At 39.5% G+C, this 23,068-nt stretch overlaps 1 non-coding gene and 1 pseudogene across 1 annotated transcript; both read right to left on the reverse strand.

The window, feature by feature from the left end:
• Positions 1–1,410: 1,410 nt before the first annotated feature.
• On the reverse strand, positions 1,411–1,484 carry TRNAR-UCG (transfer RNA arginine (anticodon UCG)). Its single transcript has one exon. It is a non-coding gene; the product is annotated as a tRNA-Arg (tRNA).
• A 5,342-nt stretch (positions 1,485–6,826) lies between these two features.
• LOC147636680 (adenosylhomocysteinase 1 pseudogene) lies at positions 6,827–22,972 on the reverse strand (annotated as a pseudogene).
• Between the last annotated feature and the right edge of the window lie 96 nt (positions 22,973–23,068).

Here is a 23,068-nt window from a genome sequence, read left to right on the forward strand (position 1 = left end):
TGATATCAAAGGGACAAGGTAAGTAATGCATCATCATATGCATGAGTGAGTTTTTGAGCATAGTAAGAAAAAAAAATCAATCTTATACACTCCACGTGAAACTACAGACAAATGGTTCACGTTGTGAACCACACTACAGTCGTTTACGTCGTGAACCATTGATTAGTGTTTCACGCAGTGAAAAAGTTTGAAGAGTTTCACGTCGTGAAACGGTAGAAACTCTGATAGCCAATTATGAAATCACATGTGGCTTCTTCATTAAACGCCCTATTCGACGGCTACATTATAAAATCAAATCTTCTTCTTTTTTTCATCACTTTGCATCATGTGAGAGCCGTGTTCGTGAGCCAATCCCGATCATCAAGCATCTTCGCACCCAAGCCCTTCGAGGTGGGAGCTTCCCCTTTTTTCTTTTTCTTTGCTTTCCTTTTTTTCTCTTTTTTCTATGAAAGTTATCAATTGATTGTGTGTCCAAACCTGTCTACTTGCATTGAAATCAGTCGATTGAATGAACGAATGCCTGTTGAAGATAAATCACTTATATGCCATCAATCCATGTCGTTTTTCAATATATGTAAAACTCCTCATCACAGAAGACTTAATCAGAGATGCCTTACAACTCCCAGCTGTAGTGAAAGCCCACAAGCACAACATTGATACGATTCCTATAAATGATATGCTCAAGAAAGATTCTTACAATTCAAATGGAGCAGAATATGACAATATCAGAGATGAAGCTAGAGAGAAGGCATGCAGAGCGATGTCCCTCCTGATGCAAATAAAGCCTGTAGATAGGGACAACAGAGTGGGTTTAAACAGGATCGCAAAAGCTTATGAGGAAAAGGAGGAGGATTGGGCTTTCTATATGCATAAAGAGATGGAAAATTACTTGAAGGCCCATCAATCGAAGATCAACAATCCATACCTCCTTCCCAAAGGCATACAAATCTAGCCATTCCAAAAAAAAAACCATCAGGACCCAAAGCTTTGCTAATAAGCGAGCGGGACTAGGAGACCCTAAGTCAAACACTTTCAAAGCCCATCTACGCAGATCAAGGTAGAACATCCCCAAAGGTATGGCACAGAGAGCCTCATTGTTAGACATAAACTTGAACCCCAAAGGGAGAGACGCTCCACAGAAACGTTTCAACTAAAACTATTGGGGCAAACCGTGTATTGATGTGAAGTAGGGATATTAAGCCCCAAAGTTCCCAAAGGCATACAAATCTACTTTTGCAGCCTCCCAATCAGATTTGTTCAATCGGATTTATTCAAGCCGTAGCAAAATTTGAACGTGCTCTTTTGAGTTTAAAAAGTTCGAGGAGATTTCTTGACCTTGAGTGCGAGGGACCACCCAACAATACAAAATTTAAGATCTGGAATTCAGAAGACCGAAGAAGCGATAAACATCGACCACGATGGGATTCGAACCCACGACCTTTGGATCCGAAGTCCAACGCGCTAATCCACTGCGCTACGCGGTCAAGTTGTTGCTTGACAATTGCATCGTCCACAAGACCCATTGTGTTATTAAAAAAATACTATGCGAGAACTGGTGCTCAAAGAAGAGGGCGAATTCGTACATTCTGCTTTGCTTCTCTCTACAGCAGAGGACGCATTCCCGACGGAGCGAGCTACTGTGATTAGCACAAACAAGCGTCATTTCAGCTTTGATACACACAGTTCCAGCTGGCCATATGCCTTGTAGCTTCATATATTAAAACATATAGTATGTTAAACCACCACCATGGGTAAACGCTTCAAGTCGTCGTGGCACAAGAGAGATCTCGAAGCATCCCCCATGTACGTTCTCCTCTCTGTGCATGCACGACACAACCTCAATTAAAAACGTCCACATTAGGAAGAGGCAAAAGCTTGCAAGCTGCACCACACTTACTCTTTTTTTTTTCTTTTTTCTTTCTTTTTTGGGTCATTACCTTCATCCAGACTTGGACCTTTTTAAGATCCTACTTAAGCTTTCGTCACTCATTCGTATTTGTTCCAAGTCACTTTTCCCATGCGGCTAGTCTCGAACTCCAGCCACCCGATTTGTATGGGATTCCCCTAGCTATCCTCTTACAAAAAAGTGGCCACTATTCATGCACTTCCCCAGATTCGTAGGACTTACCAGTTCGTCTCGTCAGGTACTCCACCTTCTTTTCCATTCGCCTCCTCGCCGACAAAAAAAGCCGGTGAGATTGTATTTTCAGGAGGCAAAGGGGCATTCCTAAGGTAACCTCTCACCCCATAAAGACACCACTTCATTGGTCAATCAATGAATCTTTCTTCTCTCTCTCTCTCTCTCTCTCTCTCTCTCTCTCTCTCTCTCTCTCTCTCTCTCTCTCTCTCGGGGGGGAGGGGGGTGGAAAATGGTTTTATGTAACATCAGAAGACATCATCTACCTGCACATAACTATGCCATACATCATCCCGCTCAGACCAACCGTTTAAGAGACTCGAGTCTCCTCACAGCCCACAATCAATAAACCTGATTGTATACACTTACCCCCAAAGCTTCCCTCCGTAATAAGAAACCGTGGGGCATCCCACTGAGATGACTAGTCCTCCCAATTGATAGATTGTTCTATACAATTCACCAAAACCAACTTCCTAAGCCGTTGAAGCGTGCTCTAGTAGTAGCCATAGGGGCCCTAATAACATAGAAGACATTTAAGCTCAACTTCAACACTCCCAAGACAATTTCAAACCCAATTGATTGTTAACAACTTCAAGAGATCAGGATGCCACATGAATTGATCCTCCTTATACTACTGTAGGCCTCTAGAGGTCTTTCCAATTATACCCATCTCTCTCTTTGAAGACATTTAAGCTCAACTTCAACACTCCCAAGACAATTTCAAACCCAATTGATTGTTAACAACTTCAAGAGATCAGGATGCCACATGAATTGATCCTCCTTATACTATTGTAGGCCTCTAGAGGTCTTTCCAATTATACCCATCTCTCCCTTTGAATTGTACCATTAATAACCATTAATAAACTATGGCTTTCTCCACCACAAGAGCTTCCCAAATCTGTACACAAGGAGGAACACATCAAAAATTACTACAAGATTAAATATTTTCATACTTTGCAATAACAATGAGAAGGAAGCACAAGACCAACAACCATTAATCTACACCATAATTTCCACATTAGCTTCACACACAACCTTGAAGAGATCTTGAATGAGACTACCATAAAAAAGAATAGCATTTCCAGAATTCCAACTCTTCAGAATTTCCACATTATCTTCACACACAACCTTGAAGAGATCTTGAATGAGACTACCATAAAAAAGAATAGCATTTCCAAAATTCCAACTCTCCTCTAAACAAGGAAACCTAAGCATATCAATAAGAATTCCACTTGCATCAATTAGGCCTATCGCCTTTGCTAAGTAGCTAGTGAGACCAAGTGAGAGTACACTCTAGTGAATCCATGGCCCACCTCCTCATGCTACAACACATACCTCCTATAACTAGATAGCCTCGGAAAAAGCGTGCCAAGGATCTTCCTTCTTGGTTCTACATATGAGACACCTTCCTAAAGCTACACCTCTTTGTGCTAGCTTCTTGAAACCTAGGGGCAAAGCATCCAACATTACCCTCCATCCCATGTTCCCTACCACTTTTTGACCCACACACCGTGGGGACCAACTCACTCTCCAAATTACGTTCAAGTACATATTGAAACTTTTCTTTTGTCTCATCCTCATCCAGCTCACTATACTACACTTGATCCTTCAAGTCATACACAACCCTATGCTCATCTTGTTTCAAAATAAGACGATCTTTTAACTAATCTTGTATAGCTCCCACTCCACATAGCCAAGGTCTACCTAAAATAAGTGCCTAGCCATCCCCCATGGTCACAACATAGAAATTCACTTTTCTTTTGATTCCACACACATCCACTTCTACTTGTATTATGATAACACCTAGACATCTACTTGTCTGATCACACCTAAACATTTAACCTTGTTGTTGTTCACCATCTTTGCCTTGATGTAGGGAATATCATGGATCTTTAGCCCTCACTTATGCATAAGAATCTCAGAGATAATGCATATCTGTGCTCCTCCATCCACCAAAGTATTGGGTACAATCTTTCCTTTAATTGTATATTCTAAAATAGGAGCCACATCTTCATCCACATCTATAGGAGTAACATTTAACTCAACCATAGTTTGAGGATTTGACTTATGAGACCTCACACTTAAACACGTGTCAAATTCTTTCCTTAAGGCTAGCACCATAGTAAGTAATTGAGGTAAAGAGATATTAGGCTTAAATTGTTTGAAGATCCTACTTTAAATTATATGGTTCTACTCCTTCTCCCGATGGAAAACTCCTCAAAGTTCTCCTACTGGCTATTGGTCTCCCTTCACTTGGTTTGCTTTTCTTTCTAGCACCTTCTGATGGTCAACCTCCATGCATAGTCTCTTTCCCTTTACTCTTAGTTCTTTTGGCTCTGCTAAAGCATCCAAGTCCATTACTTCGTTTGGTTTGTCCAACTCAACTAGGTGAACCACTTTCTCTCCTGTATCTTGTGGTGGTTCTTGAGCTCGTGGATTAGGATTTTGGGCTCAACAATACCTTGACCATTACCCCTTTGTTGATTTCCTCCTTGCCCTTGCTGATTTCCCCTTGCTAAAATATGTGGTGCTTGTGAAACAACCTATGAATAAGCAGGGAAAGATTCCCCATGCTCCATTCTGTTAAAAGATACAAGATTTGCACCATTTCTAAGGTTTCTAAAGCCTTGAAAATGTGCCATCTGTTTGGTAGAAAATGATTCCTACATCAAAGGAGGAATTGTAGGTCGTCATCGTCTCGAGAGATAATTCGACGCAAAACTGACCTAACCGTCGTGATTTAGATGATAAGAAGCTGTAGAATTTATGGTCACACCTAACTAATTATATTGGTGGAGTTGAAGCCTTGATCACGCCACAATTTAGCTGACAGGAAGTTGTAGAATTTTTTGTCACACCTAACTGATTACATCGGCAAAGTTGAAGCCTTGATCACAACACATCTACTATTAGTAACGAGCTATTCATCCTCGACCATTATAAAATCATGTTTTGTATGCACCTTGCTAATGGTGAGCTGATAGTGAACTAAAGTGAACAAGACAGTGAATAGAAGCCACCTACTGAGCATAGCCTGAGCTTGACACTCTCACAGCACTATATGAATTATTAAATATGAGCTATTTGAGCTCCTTAGTACTAGGATTAGGGTTTTGGGATTGGCCCATCCACAGATTAGAATTAGAATTTGTCACTCTTGTATCTCATCTGTTCTTGAAATATAAACAGTGTTTATTCAGTTCTAACTTGTTTAGTCAATCAAATGTGCTAGTCGTTGTGTTGCATTTCCTCCTAGCCTCTAAATTTTAACACATTCTAGGCCAAGGACAAGTATACATACCATGTCCTAGCTCCCTGCAATTCCAGCATTGCAAATTAGGGATCCTTCCTCTTCCTCTTCCCATTCCTCTATCTCTACCTGCTTCACCTACTTCTCTATGTTCATCTTGTCTCATTCTTATCCCCTGAACCAAGTTAATGGAAAGATTCTACATATTCTCATTCGCTCTATCAACCACCTCTGGAGTAATTATTTAAATTACATGTGGAGGACCTCCTTGCATAGCTTACTCTTCCTTGCCTTCTATTTCTGGTTCTCCCCTTTTACTATTGATGGTCCTTCATCCTCCAATGCCCCTTGCATGTATTTCCTATGCTTTTACTTCTTTTCCTTATATAAAGCTATGGCTTCTGCTTTTTCAAAATCAGCTGGGTTTGACCTCTTCTACTTTGTCCTTCAACAATATGAACCTATCTTTTTTCAAAAACTCTACCACCTCTCCAAGGTTAGTTAAGGCCTTGATCCACTTGCCCCCCATAAACTAAGAAAATCATATTTATATTGAGCATACTCCCCAAATTTCCTTTGTTTCAAGTCAAGAATCTTATGCCATAAGGTTGCTACATCTCTTCCCTTGCAAAATTCCAATTGATCAGGATCCTGTTGTACCTGTCTATCCAAACTATTACCACTCGTTAGCCTCTTTCCTCAGTCCCAAAACCAAGGTAGTCCTCCAATCTGCTGGTGTATCTTTGTTTCTTAAAATTCATGAAGTAACCACATTTTCTAAAAATGTATGTGCATCCTCCCCTTCCTGTCCAAAAAACAAAGGAATCCCCAAATAGGTAGGCATAAACCTCTTCACATAAGCTAAACCTGATTTAGAGCCTTCCTCAGTGGGGGCACAAGTCTATGAGTTTTTTCAATTCCCACACTAGCATAACTAGCTAGCACTACACAAGAAGGCTTGATCAAGGAAATATGACATGAAACACCACCCCAAACCCCACGAAACAACCACATATACTGAAGTTCTTGGCTTGCCTCTCTTCAACCCAATGGTCTTTGTTTAAATGCAGCTCTAGAAACCTCATTATCCTAATGGCTCTTAATTTGGATACCTTCCTAATTTAGATAGCTCCTAAACTCCTTCAGAACCTCTTCCTGATTCAAACAGCTCCTACTTTGAATACTTTCCTGATTCATACAATTCATGAACCCTTTCATACCCTCTTCTTGATTCGGACAGCTTATCCTCTAATAGCTTTGATTCAAATGCTTCTATTTCAAATGCTTCTAATAGCTTTGATTCAAATGCTTCTATTTCAAACACCTTCTTGATTCAGCTAGCTCCTAAACTCCTTAGAACCATGGGCCATTAGGCTATCCAAACAGCTCATAGTCTTCAGGAAGCTAACTATACAATCTCTGAACAACACAGATCTTATCTATGCAAAATTGAACACCTTCTGATCTAGATACCTCTAAGATTTAGACAACCTTCATCCTGATACTTCTTACTTCAGTTAGCTCTAATTCAGACAGCTCTCATCCTAATACTTCCTACTTTATTCGGCTTTGATTCAGTCAGCTCTCTTCCTAACACTTCCTTCTGATCTAGATACCTCTAATATTTAGACAACCTTCATCCTGATACTTCTTACTTCAGTTAGCTCTAATTCAGACAGCTCTCATCCTAATACTTCCTACTTTAGTCGGCTTTGATTCAGTCAGCTCTCTTCCTAACACTTCCTTCTTCAGTCAACTCTTGATCCCAACAGTCTACCTCCAATCAGCTCCTAACTTGGCAATTCCTGATCTGAACAGTCCTTATTCCAACCAGTCTAGCTCTTGACAGGTTCAATTTAGACAGTTTCGATGAGCTCTTAATCTGATGGCTCCTAATCTGACAGCTCCTGAACTGAATAGCTCCTAATAAGACCAGTCCTTCTTCTGAACAAAAAAACTCTTGATTAGACCAGTATTTCTCCAACCAGCTTCTAATCTGAACTACTAATCTGCCAGTTCTTAGTCTGACAGTTTTCTGATTCAGACAGCTCTCATCTTGACACTTACTACTTCGGTCAGTTTTGATTCAAATACTTCCTACTAAACAATCTAATGCCAATCAACACTGAATCCAACCAGTCTCTAATCTGTCAGCTCTTGATCTAACAACTACTGATCTGACCAATCTATGAGAGGATGTGGAGCACCATGTGGCTAACACCATAAGAGGACCGTGTCAAACTAATCCAATAGAAGACACCATGATTGAACCTCACTAATAGATAAACCTGCACCTGCAAGAATTTCTTCCTCTAGACTCTCTTCTCACACTGAATTGCTTTGCTCTTACCTTTCAATTGACACCACACTCATAAAGACAACCAAACCACAGGCAACTAAGTCCTCCCTAACCCAATCACTCCTGTCTCATAGAAATTCAACAACCAATAGCCAAATCACCCAAACACAAGCATTCTCACAACTCAGAGGCAAGATTTAGCATGAAACTAGAAAGATTCTCAAAGAGGCTAAGTAAACATGAAGGTGCTCAGTACTCATCATTTAATAAATGAGATAGACAAGACACAAGATTCAAACAAATCTCTTTTGCTGAATTGATTATGTTGACCCTATGTCTCATACATACACACACACACACACACACACACACACACGACGAAAGAGATGAGACTGAAGTATAACATTGTGCTCACAAATTCAGCTATAGCTACATCTTCTTCAAACCCTTCTTTTTCTAAACCATAAACTCACAAATCATATATATATGTTTTTTACTCAAAAAATTTTAGAACCCTCTCTCACTGTCGGTCGCTCCATCTTCTTTCTCTATTTCCTTCTTCATGTCTCCCCCATGACCCTCAGCCAAAAACCATATATGTAGGGAAGCTTGTTGGAGGTACCTACAAGGTCAGGGTTCTCCAAGCGAGGGGTCGTACCATGGGCCAGGCTTGTGCCCACCACCCATGGTCCCCCATCCTGGAGGACACATCTCTAGATGTATGTGGAGGATTGGCATTGATGAGGTTAGTTGTAGGTGCAGGTGTATGTGCGTGAGTAGAAGTGAGAAGTGAGAAAAATATAAAGCCCATAGTGAATTATCTAGGTGACATTGTACATGGGTAATGGATGAAAGGTGTGCCCGTGTGTGTGAACGCTACTCCAACACAAGGACTTCTTCAACACAACTGCTTTCTTCGACTCTTTTTGTTGCTTCTTTGACATTGATTTGACATCCCTTTTCTAGGGGATTCAAGGTAAGTACTTTGTTGGAGACATAAAAGCGGACTTTATGCAAGGCTATGTCCATAGTGGGTAAGGGAGTTGGGAAACCTCTATGGCTCTTTGATGGACTTGGCATTGTCGTCGAGCATGTGGGCTAGAGGGAGGGTAGATTGAATGCATGGGGTGGTGGAAGATGAGGCACTAAAGGGTGCTTGCGCGCCTACCATGTCCCCTCATCTAGAAATGTATCTAGAAAGCTTTGTCAGTGAGATGAGGCTCAACACAAGATCATGAAAGAATAGTGCCTATGTGTCTACATGGGTTTTGGTGAGGCGACCGAGTCTTAATGGTGAATGGTCGAGGGTTTTGTTGTGGAGAGGTGGGGGCCCAGTTGCTCATGTTACATTCAAATGCTTGCGAAGAACTTGGGAAGAACATACACATGTTTGGTATACTTGTGAGACTTTCATTCCTTCCATAGCACCAACGAGCTGACTAGTAAAGACAAAGACATCACAAAACAAGGGGTGTCCGATGGCATAAACCAAGTGCATAAACTTTCCCTTGGTTAAGACAATGATTCTTGGGTTTGGGGAACACTTGGTCAGCAGTCTGAAGCTTTACTCCAAGAAAGGTCTCCAATTCATGCAAGTCAATCGCATTTGTGAGGTGGCCAATACCACAGGTAGCAATGCCATTGTTTTTAATCTTCTTCATTTGGCTTACCCATGATAAGGTTCTTGTGACCAATAGGAGACAAAGATGTCAATAGTCCCGACAACATCTTTGAGAGTCAAGATAGGAAGTCCTTCCATCAAGGCTTACCAAGCACATATGGGATCCATCTCAATAACAACAACTCATGGCCCTACACCTTTCATAGTAGTAGCACAACCCTTGCCAACATTACCAGTCACAAACAACAACCACTTTACCAGCTATCATTACATTAGTGGCCCTCATGATTCCATCAGGTAGAGAGTGACAACATCCATAGAGGCTATCGAACTTACACTTGGTCACTTAGTTATGCGCATTAATGACAAGATAGAGCAAAGATTCATTGGCCTTGCATTTGGTAGAGGCGTTGCACCCCAGTAGTTTTCTCCTCTAACACATCGATAAGTCAATCCTTCACTTCGCGATACTTCATGGAATCTTGCTTGGTGCCCTCTAGGATGATGGAAAGAATAATTTGAAACTCTGGTTTGTTAAGTGAAGCAGGATCCGACAATACCAACTGTGGCAAAAGCTTCTTCCGCCTATGCACCCTCATGGATAAGGAGAATGGCATCACCACCATCATCAACAATCAAATCTGGGCACCGTCTGCCCTAGTCAATGGCTCTCTCAGTACACCACAAATATTCCTCTAGAGTTTCTCCCTTACATGCAAAGGCCGAGGCACTACCACCACAGGCAATGGCAATAGTAGCATCATGGTCTTGGGTAGAGAAGATGTGTGGCTGGAGCACCAACAAACCTCAGCATGCCTCACCAATCACATCTTGAATCGTTGATCCTACTTCTCAAATAGTGATTTGAGTTTACAAATCGCCACCCCTCAATCATGCGATCAAGCCCATATTGATCCGACTTTACATCAGCAATCAGGAAATCACACTACTTTTTTCAATCAAACTTTTGAGATTGCCGATTCGAACCCCTTTTGGGTTTTTATTTTTTTATCATTCTCGGTGAAGGTAGTGACTATACAGATGAGTGGAAAGGGTGATGTTACATATGTACACATAGGCTAGTCTTTGAGGCTTACGTGCCTAGCGGGCGAGGGCGGAGAATCCTTTGCCCATTCACAATGAAAGAAGCTTCAATGCCATGGCAACAACTGGCTTTGCTGTGGTACACTTAATTGAGCAGTATCTTTCCAGTTCCAGCTTACAAGTTGGTGTTGTGGGATCATGATCTTTTTAAGCCCTATGGTTGCTCGGGAGAGCCACAAAAGTGTGTGCACGGTTCTGTTTAGGTTTGTTGCCATGGGTGAGTCTTCTTTGATGGGAACAAGAAGGGGTGGGCCACTACACATGGACAAGGTGTTGCCTCTTACTACTCGGAGTCCATAGGCTCTTTCACCTATTCTAAAAGTAGTGTTGGGGCAGAGTCAAGGTGGAAGCCACTATTCTCTATTCTTGCTTAAGCTTTGGGTTTGGCATCAAAGACATGGCTTTGGGGCTCTCCACACCCACTTGGAGTTGACGTTTGAGGATGCATTTGCGAGGGTCTAGGAGACGGGTTTTCTTTGATCTCAGCACTCAGATGTCGGGGTTTCCTTTGTAGAATCCTTGTGCATCTAGTAATTTTATCGGGATCCAAAATGAAGTGTAGACTTCTAGGGTGGTATTGGATGATTCCATCGCTTGGATCTTTTTGGCTTCCAGGGTCATAAAAATGACGAGGTTTTTGGAACCTAGATATGGATAGGTTCCCTTTAGGCTAGAAGCTTAAATGGGGATCAAGGCTTGGGATTTGGGTAAAACTTTGTTACTTGGGTTTTGGCAAATCGTCACTCACAGTTGGCCTTTGGGTTGCATGCTAGGTCCCTACATGGGAGTTGTACTTGCCCTGGCTAGCTAGGGTACTCTTATGGGTACCCATTCTTTCTTGGTGACCTCCCTGAAGGGTTGTTGAGGTTGAGGTTTGGGAGGTGGTTTTTACTTCGTCAGTGGTGGTAAGGTTTTGGATCTCCATAATGGTTTGAGGGGGTGGCCTGATGCAATGAGGCAAGAGGGTTAGTGTTAAAGGTTTCCTAAGGTGGTGGTTTATAAGTGGAGTTTGTAAGTGGAGAGGACAAGGCTTGGGATGTTAATAGGTTCGGGGTGCTTCCAAGGGTACATAAGTGTTAAGAGGTTTCCTCAGGTGGTGCCCAATGTGGTGAGGTGAGGTGAGAGGGGTATTAGAGGTTTCTTGAGGTGGTGGCTTGTAATTTGTAAGTAGAGAGGCCTGGGATATTAATAGGTTCGGGCTGCCAAGTGTATAACAACTGTTTTGAAGGGGAGCTCAAGCGTCTCGCGGTCCTTCTTTTCCAGTTGACAATGCAATCCATGGCCGTAATATATCCCCTCCCGAGCATGATGCTCTCTTTCAATGTACCTATGGGTATCACATAAAGCTTGCACAATATATCATTTGTAATGACAATGTTATATGTTGGAAATGGTATATTAGACTACTTGGATGTATCCTCGTATCATTTATAATGACTATGTTACAAGTTTAATTTGTTCATCGCACATTTGGATTTATAGTAACTATGTTACATAGTTCATTTATAATGACTGTGTTACAAGTTCAATTTGTTCATCGGACATTTGGATGTATATGCATATGGATGATGTCGTCCATCAAAAATTTTATTTTAACCATGTTATTTGTACATCATACATCTATATTTGTACTTCTTATGGAGTTAAATCTTCATACACATACCATTTGGTCGAGCTTCAAGTACTTGCCTTCAAGAACTTGTATGCAAGTTGTTGAGATACGTGTATGATGCGTACAAATGGAGTTGTATGCATACAAGTTAACTTATACTGCCTATAACTCCCCACCTCCCCCAATCCTTCCTCTACAAAGCCTCTATTGATATGTTGCCCACACTTCCTACTTCGTTATTGCCAAAATGGGCGGCCAAATACAAAACCTTGTAGTAGACACTACAGCAAAAATATCAAAATGAGAACCATCTCGGTAATATCTTGCACCATATCGTTGCCATCACATCAATCTCACCAACCTTCAAGGTTTTCCATTCAAACACACTACGAGTTAGCAACACATGCCACAAGTCCACGATAGCACATAAGTAATAAATCCACACTTAATTCCAGCTATCCCTAATTTAATATGTCCTACACATGGAATATTTAGAATCACCCAAGTGCCATGCTTTGAACATAGTGGTAATTAGGCATCCCCAATTAACCACAGAAGGATGGACGAACAAATCGTGACATCCCTCCTACTGCCTAGGATAGTAACTGTCCTCAGTTGCATTATATCAATCGTCCCATGTTTTGAAAGTAAGATTGGATGATGTCGGGATAGGCATGGAAAAATCGCTCATGCATCCATTTTGCATTTTTGCAAGGATGATTTTTGAAGGTCAAAATATATCTATTATATACAGTACCTGTGCGAGTAGTAGTAGTCTCATGGTCAATAATAGCCTCATCAGGTTGAAGTTCTTCTACTTGGTCAACAAGACTAGGTGCTTCCTCATATACAGGTTATGTAGGAATTGGTCCCCTATAAGGCCTCAGAAGACTAATATGAAAAGAATTATGAATTCTCCAGTGAGAAGGAAGTGAAAGCCTATATGCTAGGTCATTAATCTTATGAGTAATTTTAAAAGGACCATAAAAACGAGGAGCTAACTTAACAACAGGGTTAGTCTCAACACTTTTAAGACGTCTCTTTTCAATACGAAGCTAAACATATTGACCTTCTTGAAAACCCATGTGCTTCCTTTTCTTATTAGCTTGTTTAGTGTATTTCTCTTGTGTATTAGAAATAGCTTTACGAACATGATCATGAATGGAAGTGAAATCAATGGTGAATTGATTTGCAGCTTCAATAGTGTGTGACAAACAAGTGATAAGAGTAGGTTAAGCTTTTCCATACACAATTTCAAAAGGTGCATTTCCAGTGGATGAATGCGTTGTGTTGTTATATGCAAATTGTAAAATATGGATATACTTATCCCATTGTTTAGGTTGTGATGAAACATATGCATGAAGTAAATCCAATTTGTCACTTCTATTTGACCATTAGATTCAGAATGAAATGCAGTGAAAAAGTCCAATTTAGTGCCTAGATTATCAAACAATGTAGTCCAAAAATCACTGCAAAACTTAGAATCTCTATAAAAAACAATCAGTTGTGGTAAACCATGATGTGTGAAGATGTATTTAATAAACAATTGTGCAGCTTGATGTGCAGTAAGAGTCTTTTTACAAGGAAGAAAATATTCTTGTTTGCTAAACCTATCAACAATGGTCCAAATCATATCATTATAGTTGTCAATCAATGGAAAACCAATGATAAAATCCATAGAAATCTGTTCCCAAAAGGAGCATTAGGAATAGGAAGTGGCATGAGTAAACCAAGTTTCTTACCCTTATAACTTTTCACTTTTTGACAAACATCACATTCAGACACAAATTTAGCTACATCATTTTTCATTTTAGGCCAATAAAAGTCATTAGAAGGGTGGTTGCAGGATCAGGGTGCCCAGTTTTGTCCACTCACGCTAAACAATAAAAAAACAGGCATTTGTTTACCTTTAGTCACCTGTCTCTCCTAGCTAACGAAGGAATTTTCTTTCAAGTTCTTTTGTTGGAACATCACATGCAAAGTTTGGAATATAGTTGCATAATCTGATTTAGCACTAGATAGTCGAAAGTCCTCATTTCCTTAGGTACAAAGTCAATGTATACACCCTGTCCCAAATTTGTAGTCCCAAATTTGTACTGATTTCATAAAATGCTAATATATTTTACATATAAACTCATATAAATTTCCCACTTTGGATCTTAGATCTTTACATAATATAGAGCTTAACTTGATTTTTTGAGAAAAATTTAAACTATTTGTCTATTTTCTTTGAATATTTCAAGGCCTTTAAAGTGTTATAATATATGCTAGTTTTTGCACCCACAATAACTACCACTTAAAATGCTTAATCTTGTAGATCCAAAGAGTGGTATATAGTGAAACATTAGTAGAATGTGGTGGTTAGTCAAAATTGTAGATCCAATGGTTAAATTTTTAATGATCTCTTTTCCGAAATTCTTCCAAGCTATTAGAAGGCTATTACGTTTTTGATGTAAATCATATAAAACCTATAGGGACTAGTGTACTTGTAATGGTGCATTTATAAAAAAAAACAAATTGGATCACTCTAAGTATGGAAAGATCATTTTTTATCATTTCATTATATTTTTTTATTAATTTTGATTAATTAGACTAATTTATATTAATTTAAGCTATATTGGGTTAATTTGAGTATATGTGTATTTTCTATTAGTTGCTTGATCTGATTTCAAGTACCTTGCCCCCCCAAATTTGCTCTCCAAGCATTATCCCTGTCCAGTATAAATTGGACAAAACTGGACACCCTAATCTTGCAACAACCCAAAAATAGTCTGGAATGTGGATGAAACACCTCGATGTCCCGCATAAGGTGGCTAGTGTAATTCCTCCAAAATAGAATGTCTAAAAGGTCGAGTAGTAGATGTCCAATAATGATTGTCTCTTAATCTAGACCAAATATTACTAAAGTCATGGTCTTGGTCATAAGTCTCATGCATAGAATCAAAAGATGTATTCTCAATCACAGAAATATTTTTTGAATGGAAGGTCTTTTACTCAAAGCGTCAGCAAAACAACTACATTTTCTTTACCAGGTTGGTATTAAATAATAGCCTGAAAACTTTGAATAAAAGCTACCCATTTAATATGTCTATCCAAAATAAGTGATTGAGAAAGCAAATGTTTGATACTCTGGTGATCAGTCTTTATAAGAAATTTTGAGCCCATTAAATAATAGTTCTAAATTTTCAATGCATGGACTACAACAGACAACTCCTTGTCATACTTACTTTCAGCAGGATGAAATTTCCTACTCTCGAAAGCAATAGGATGACCATCTTGCATTAATATAGCACCAATGCCCTTACCACTAGCATCAGTTTTACAACCACAAAGAAAGGACGTGAAAAATCAGGTAAGTGTAACACAGGTACATGAGTAAGTGCATATTTTAATGCAAGAAAAGATTTCTCTTGAAGTTTGGACCACTCATAAGGTTTGGTTTTCTTGAGAAGTTCAGTGAGATAGTGTGCATTATATGCAAAATTAGGGATGGCCATGTCGTAATAGTTTCTATATTCTTAGGATCTGATACATGTATGCCCTTTTAGCAGAAACTATATGTCCCAAATACTCAATCTCACTCTGAAAGAAACTACTCTTTTCGGGATTAATGTAAAGTTCATTTTCCTTGAGCAAATTAAATACAATTTCCAAGTGTTTTTCATGCTCTTCTTCAAATTTACTAAAAACTAAGATATCATCGAAAAAGACAACCACAAAGTTTTGATGTTCAAGAAAGATTCTATTCATTATACGACTAAAATTCGTAGGAGCATTAGGAAGACCGAATGGCATTAGTAAAAACTCAAAGTGACCAGTATGAGTTCTAAAAGCAGTCTTATAGATATCTTGCTCGGCCATTCTTACTTGATGATATCCAGATTTTAGGTCAATTTTGCTAAAGATGCTGGCTCTCTTAATTTATCAAGTAGATCATCAACTCTAGGAATTGGAAGTTTATTCTTGATAGTATTCTTGTTGAGAGCCCTGTAGTCTACACACATACGATAAGTACCATTTTTTTTAACAAGAAGAATTGGTGTTCCATATGGTGAACTACTTGGTCTAATAAGTCCCCGAGAGAGTAATTCCTCGATTTGCGTCTGAATTTCTCTTTGTTCAAGAGGGTTAACTCTATAAGGTGCTCTACAAGGCGGTGCACTACTTGGAATAATGTCTATGTGATGATCTTCACGACGTGATCTAGGGAGTCCATGAGGTAACTCATTGAGAAAACAGTGAGAGAATTTGGAAATTAAAGAGTCATGGGTTGTATCCCTAGGAGGTGGTTCTTGAGCACTAAGCTGGTTAACCAAAATTAGAAAAGTTTTCTCTCTCTTCCTCAAAGCCCTTTTTGCTTGAGTATGACTCAAAACTGGTTGGTCCTTACGCTCAGAAATTCCTTGCAAACAAACATTCTTTCCATGATGCATAAAAGACATTGTGTGCTTTGCATAATCAATTTGTGGTGTGTACTGTCAAAAAGGCATTCCCAAAATCATGTCAATACCATGCAAAGGTACTACTAAGACAGTACGTTAATCCAAAAATTATGCAATAGAAAAAGCAAGATTCTTTACTTTCTTAATGCAATTATACTTTTGATTTTATAAAGCATCCTTTACATTAAAACGAGAAGGAATCATGTTAAGATGAAAAGCATGTGCAAGACGTTCAGAAATAAAGTCATTGTGTGCTACCATCATCATGCAAGATTGTGATTTCCTTTTCTTGAATTTTTTCCTTCATTTTAAGTAAAGTATGTGGCGAAAAAGAATGAGGATCAAGGTTAGAAGTACCTTCTTGTTCAGATTTACTATTGAACTCATTACCATCATACTCTGGCTCGTAGTTGTCGTTCGTAAAGCATCATCGTCGTCTTGCCATTGTCTTCATCTCCATCCACCATGTTAAGCTGTGCCATTGGCTTCTTCTTATTGTTGTCGTTGTTGGTGTCATTTGGACACCAACAACGACATTGGTGTCTTCTTATTGTTGTCGTTGTTGGTGTCATTTGGACACTTATTAGCATAGTGTCCCCTCTGATGGCAAGAGTCACATCGAACATTGCTTGCTTTTTCATCTTGAGTCAATGAATCTGAAACATTTGTCTTCTTTGGTTCTCCACTCGCTCCATTGCTATTGTTGCCAATTTTTGCTTTGTTGTTGTTGAATTGCTGGCTTCTTTGATCTTGACCCTTGTTAAAAGGTCGATTGAATGAAGAACGCCCGTTAAAACCACTAGAAGATGTCAAATCTTTGGATAATTTAGAAGTATGATTCTCCTGTTGGAACCTGGGTACACCATTTTTCTTTTCACAATTTGCAAGAGATTTAGCTTAGGAAAGAGTGTAAGGATGAAACATATTAACCTCCGCTCTAATATTTGGATCCAATCCTGAGATGAACTTCCTTTTAAGATGCTTTTCATACACTTTTTCTATAGATTGCATTTGAATGAGAGCATTCCAAAAATTTTCAATATAGGTTTGGACATCCTCTCCTTTCAATTGCCTAAGAGTATCCCAATACTGTCGGGCTTTAGTCATCGAATTGGCTAAACCAAGCCAAAAGAGTGCGTGCGTCAAATTCTTTAAAAAAATCTTTGCAAATGCGAGATTCTTTTCGGGCCGTTTGAGCATCTAGAGTTGTTTTCACGGTTCGAAGAATAGAATCTTCATCACTATCACCTTCAATGTCATGCTTATGCCTCTTACGTGATTTCAAATGATCTTCTAATGCAAGTCTATGAGTTCGTTCATTGACTAATTGTGCTTGTAAAGCTGTGAGTTGCTCTTGAATAGACAAAAGTGTAGGTAGATCAGCCAACCATGGATGCTAAAAAGAAATAAAGATAGGAAAAAGTTAGAAATACTTATATGATTTTTTGCTCGTGGTAATGATTTTGAAGATCTTGAATCCCATGTGGCGATTAGAAGAGCGGTGTGGCAATCCAACGCAATCACCAAAGTTCTTGAAGTAGTCTCGAAGCGTCGGAAGGTCATCCGGTAAAAAAAATATTGAGAATTGAGAGTGAATTTAAGCTTCGAGAAGGCAAAAAATGACCAAATTTGAAAATCCCGCAACTTTGAACTACTGTAATTTTTTGAGCCGAACCAGAATAAGAAACTGAAAATATTTCCAATATTCAAGCTGATTTTGATGAAGTTTTGGCTTGAAGAAGCTTTGCGTATGAATATCCTCTTATCATTTTAGACTAGTAAAGCAATTATGTAATTTTTCTCCACCCTTGATTTTTGCAGAGCTCTCTCCACCATTTACAAATTCAAATGCTTGGATCTTCAATGAAACCTCTCAGGGGTACAGGATTTGTGCAAGAAAACATGCCAGATGCATCTGATGGAACAGATGTTTGATCAAATTGTAAAATTTTGAGCTAACTTTCCCAAGCAAGGAGTTGGTGCCGCGCTATTCTGACGAGTGGGAATTCACGCAGAGAGGTTGGAGTTAAATCTTAAGCTTTTTGTTAATGCCTTAAGCAAGGCTTTGGATAAAGCTTTTATCCCTTGGTTATTTCCTTGATGTGACTTCAAAAGAAACCTTCAACCAAGCCTTCTTGGTTGCATGTACACTCTTAAATCTTTCTTGCTTGATGGTGGATGCATCATGCTAGATAGGTTTAATTATAGGTTTTCTTCTTGCAATTGCTTCTTCTTCTTCCCCCACCTTTGTGAGAGAGAACCATCGTGAAGGGCCATCTCTTCTTGCCTCCCTCTAGGCATTGAGAGCTCTCCCTTCACCCCTTTAGCAAGGAGCATTCTAGAGTGACAACAACAGAGTGAGAATGCAACGAGCTAGCATAGCCACATGGGAAGTTGCATTTGCGGCTCTAAGGTAAAACCCAATGACACATGCATTAGCAATGTTAAGGTAAGCTCTTGACTTGACCATATTTGGGATTACCGGATATTGCTGGATGTTGTGATTAAGAGGTTGCACTCCAAAAAACATACAATGATGGAGAATTCGATGTGTTTATTTGTTGATTTTGAATTCCTTTTGAAGTTGATTTTGCATTAGGAAATTCTATTTCATCTATTGGTAGGGCAAAACCCTGGTTTTTTTGTGATTTGCATGAAATTGGAGCCCAAGAGGCTTAGATCATAAAAACCACCAACCAAACTAACTCTCAGGTAGGAGATGTGAGCCCATAGTCCTAAGCTCACAGTCTTGTGTACAAAAAGACGTGAATCTAGACACATAAGCTTGAAGACATAAGCTGTGATTTTGGACACGTGAGCCATGAATATGGACACGTAAGCCTGCATAGGTAAGCATGCACACGTGAGTGTGGAGATAGGTATACCTACTATAGTATAAACCAATTATTGCCGTAAAGACCCGTACGAACATACCTACCCATGTCCTTGGAAGATATTCCTGTCATACAATCTGTACCATTTATAAATTCCAAGGAAAATTCTTGTCCTTCATAATTATTGGGGAATTAATTACACTTATTACCCCCAATAATAAGTGCATAACACCAACCTTGTCATAGGCCCAGTTCCTAGATTTCCATGCCCTATACTATTTCATATCAGGGAAGGACATGAGCCAAGTTCATTAAAAAAAAGGCATGAATGCAAGAGAATAGTCACACTCAACTCAATCTCTATTGCAATGTGTTGTAAACCATATAATGAGAGGCATCTAATATAGATAGCCTCTAGCCCCACTTACTTTACATGTGTCCACCCATGTGACATCTTTATCTACTATTAACCACCTTACACTCCATGTAGCACTCTCATCCATCCAACTCATACAAGATTATATCTTGCACACTTGTACACTTAAGGTGCATTCATATACACAAAATTTCTTAACACCAAGATTACATATTTCAATACTCGCAAAAGTTGCAAGACTTTCTCCACATCTTTCTCATGCTGCTCCACAGTGGCTGAGAAGACTAGTATGTCATCAAGGAATATGAAAACACACTTCCCAATGTGGACTGCGAAAATCCTAGACATCATCTTATTGAAGGTTGCGGGTGCATTTGTAAGCCCAAAAGGCATGACTACGAACTTGTAGTGACCACGCTCTATCCGAAAAGTTGTTTTTGGAATGTCAGCTTCAAAAATGCGGACCTGATGGTAACCACTCTTGAGGTCGATCTTAGTGAAAAACCTAGCATCGTCTAAACGCTCCAAATGTACTCTATCCTTCTTACACAACGGAAGTTGTTATGTCTCCACTCACACTTGACCATTATCCAACAAAACACCCATAACAATTTGGCATTGTGCCAAAGTCATCTTTCAGCACTCCCCCTCGATTCTAAATTCAAGTGTTCACAGAAACTAGGCCAACTCCTAATTTCACACGAGTGCATGTGTCTAACCACCTAGACATTCAATTCCTTTTGAACATAAACTTGGCTCAGGGGCAGAGCACCCATCCAATAATTTTTGAATACCCATTGCATTCGGGAACCCAACATGTGCAACACCCATCGCGTGCACAAAATTAATGCACACCACAAATACATTCATTTTGAGCTCCCTAGGCTCATATAGAGAACCCTCATAAATGGGGTGAGAGGTTACGTTAAATCCGATTACGCACCAATGCAAGCACCAATGCAAGGGTAGGGGACATAACCATATGTGGTCAAAAATTTATCCCATGTGTGAATATGGAAAGCAGTAGAAATTTTAATCATGTACAAAAAAATGTGTCATAACATGCAATTTTGAGAGTGTAGCTTCCCTAAAAATTTCATACAAAGAGCCCCTTAATCATGTGGGTGTGAACAGGGTTTTGAACCCTTATCCTTTATCTTTTTTTCCAAGATAATGTGAGGCCTCCATTCTTTCTCTTCCTTTATCTTTTTTTCCAAGATAATGTGAGGCCTCCATTCTTTCTCCTCCTTTATCTTTTTTTCCAAGATAATGTGAGGCCTCCATTCTTTCTCTTCCTATCTATGGTGGTGAAGGTTGCCTCCACTTACATGTGAAAGACTTCCTATCTATGATGGTGAAGGTTGCCTCCACTTACATGTGAGGCCTCCATTCTTTCTCTTCCTATCTATGATGGTGAAGGTTGCCTCCACTTACATACTTTGAGAACTTTGTGGCAATAGTTTTCCTTCTCTCTTGGTTTTTTTGCCACCAAATTCCTTTGCTTTAGATCTTCTACAACCAACTTTTCCATTTCTCTCTTTCTCATTAGGACTCCTCTACTGCTTTAGCCTACAACTAAGGAAATTCCATTTCTCTCTTTCTCATTAGGACTCCTCTACTGCTTTAGCCTACAACTAAGGAAATTCCATTTCTTTAGACCTTCTACACCCATATATTCCATTTCTCTCTTTCTCTTAGGACTCCTTTATTGCTTTAGCCTATAATAGCCCTATGGCTATAGCCTCTATAGTACCCTTGACCATGGACATGGCTCCACTACACTCAGGGTGTGCCAGCCCCACAACTAGACTCCTCTTTTACTGTGATGTAGGTTGGTTATCTTGCATGCTTGCTTCTTCTCCATCTCCAAGTTTCTTTGTTTGTTGCTATCTCTTATTGTTCTCCACAACTAGTTTAGCATTGCACTACTTACAATAAAAATTCTCATCTAAAGGGTTGACGAGTTGCAGTGCATCAAGGGCTGAGTACCTCAAATATCATGTACCTGGGCATAATCAAAACAACAATATGAGTGCATCAAGGGCTGAGTACCTCAAATATCATGTACCTGGGCATAATCAAAACAACAATATGAGTGCATCAAGGACTAAGTACCTCAAAATATGAGTGCATCAAGGACTAAGTACCTCAAAATATCATATACCTCGGCATAATCAAAACAACAATATGAGTGTGTGAAGATTTTGCTTCTGCCACACACCAGAGCAGCCACTTAAGACAGTCCTTCTGCTGGACTCTCTTCCAACCATCTGGTAGTGTGATTGTGGCTACCCTCCTAGATCCATGTGCCCAATGTTGACATGGAACTTGTTGGACAACACTTCATCTGCTTCTCTTTAGTGCTTGGATGCACCATTTAGCATTCATCCCATTACTGAATTTGCTTTTCCTTGCTTGCCCCTTCCATTTCAAGTCAACTTAGACTATTGTGCTATTCTCTCTCTCTCTCTCTCTCTCTCTCTCTCTCTCTCTCTCTCTCTCTCTCTCTCTCTCTCTCTCTCTCTCTCTCTCTCTCTCTCTCGTCTTTCGAGTATTTAGTTTGCCATTGTGATGTGCATTTCCCACATTCACTTTTGTTTAGTTGTATCTTCAATGTCCTCCATTTTTATGACTTGAGATCCATAAGCTCCCAAGGCTTCTTAAAACCTTCCATTTTGTTGTAATCTTGATCTTCTCCTTTGTTGAGAGTCAAGCTCCATGAGCTCCCAAGGCTTCTTAAATCCTTCCATTTTGTTGTAATCTTCTTGATCTTCTCCTTTGTTGAGAGTCAAGCTCCAAAAGCCTTTGCATCAAGGCTCTTAAGGTCCCTTGGCCTTCACCATAACTAATTAGAGAGAGTCCACTCTCTTTTCATAAGCTTGATATCCAAGCTTCCAATATGCACCCATTTTGTGCACCAACATGTGCTCTCTTCCACTTAAAAGCACCCAACTTCATGCTCAACCACCTTAAGCATATTCCATCAAATTTCTTGCAATAATAACATTTTTCCCATTGAAGCATCTCTCCACCAAGATGAGCACCAAAACAAACATTCACAACCACAAAATTGAAATCTAACTTACAACCATATCCTTGCAATACATTTGCAGCAACTCCTTTGTTAACTCCAGTATTCTTTCCTTCCACAATAGCAATCTCTGATTTGATGTTGAAATCTAACTTACAACCATATCCAGGCAATACATTTGCAGCAACTCCTTTGTTAACTCCAGTATTCTTTCCTTCCACAATAGCAATCTCTGATTTGATGTTTGTCTCCTTTGGGTGTGCCATTTTTCTTCTTTATACACAAACCATGATAAAGAAACACTCTAAAATAAACACACCAAAACCTAGGTTTAGCTAAACCTATGCTCTAATACCATATTA

Source organism: Cibotium barometz, chromosome 7 (assembly GCF_041138505.1).
Source record: "Cibotium barometz isolate CiBa-2024 chromosome 7, ASM4113850v1, whole genome shotgun sequence".
Lineage (NCBI taxonomy): Eukaryota > Viridiplantae > Streptophyta > Polypodiopsida > Cyatheales > Cibotiaceae > Cibotium > Cibotium barometz.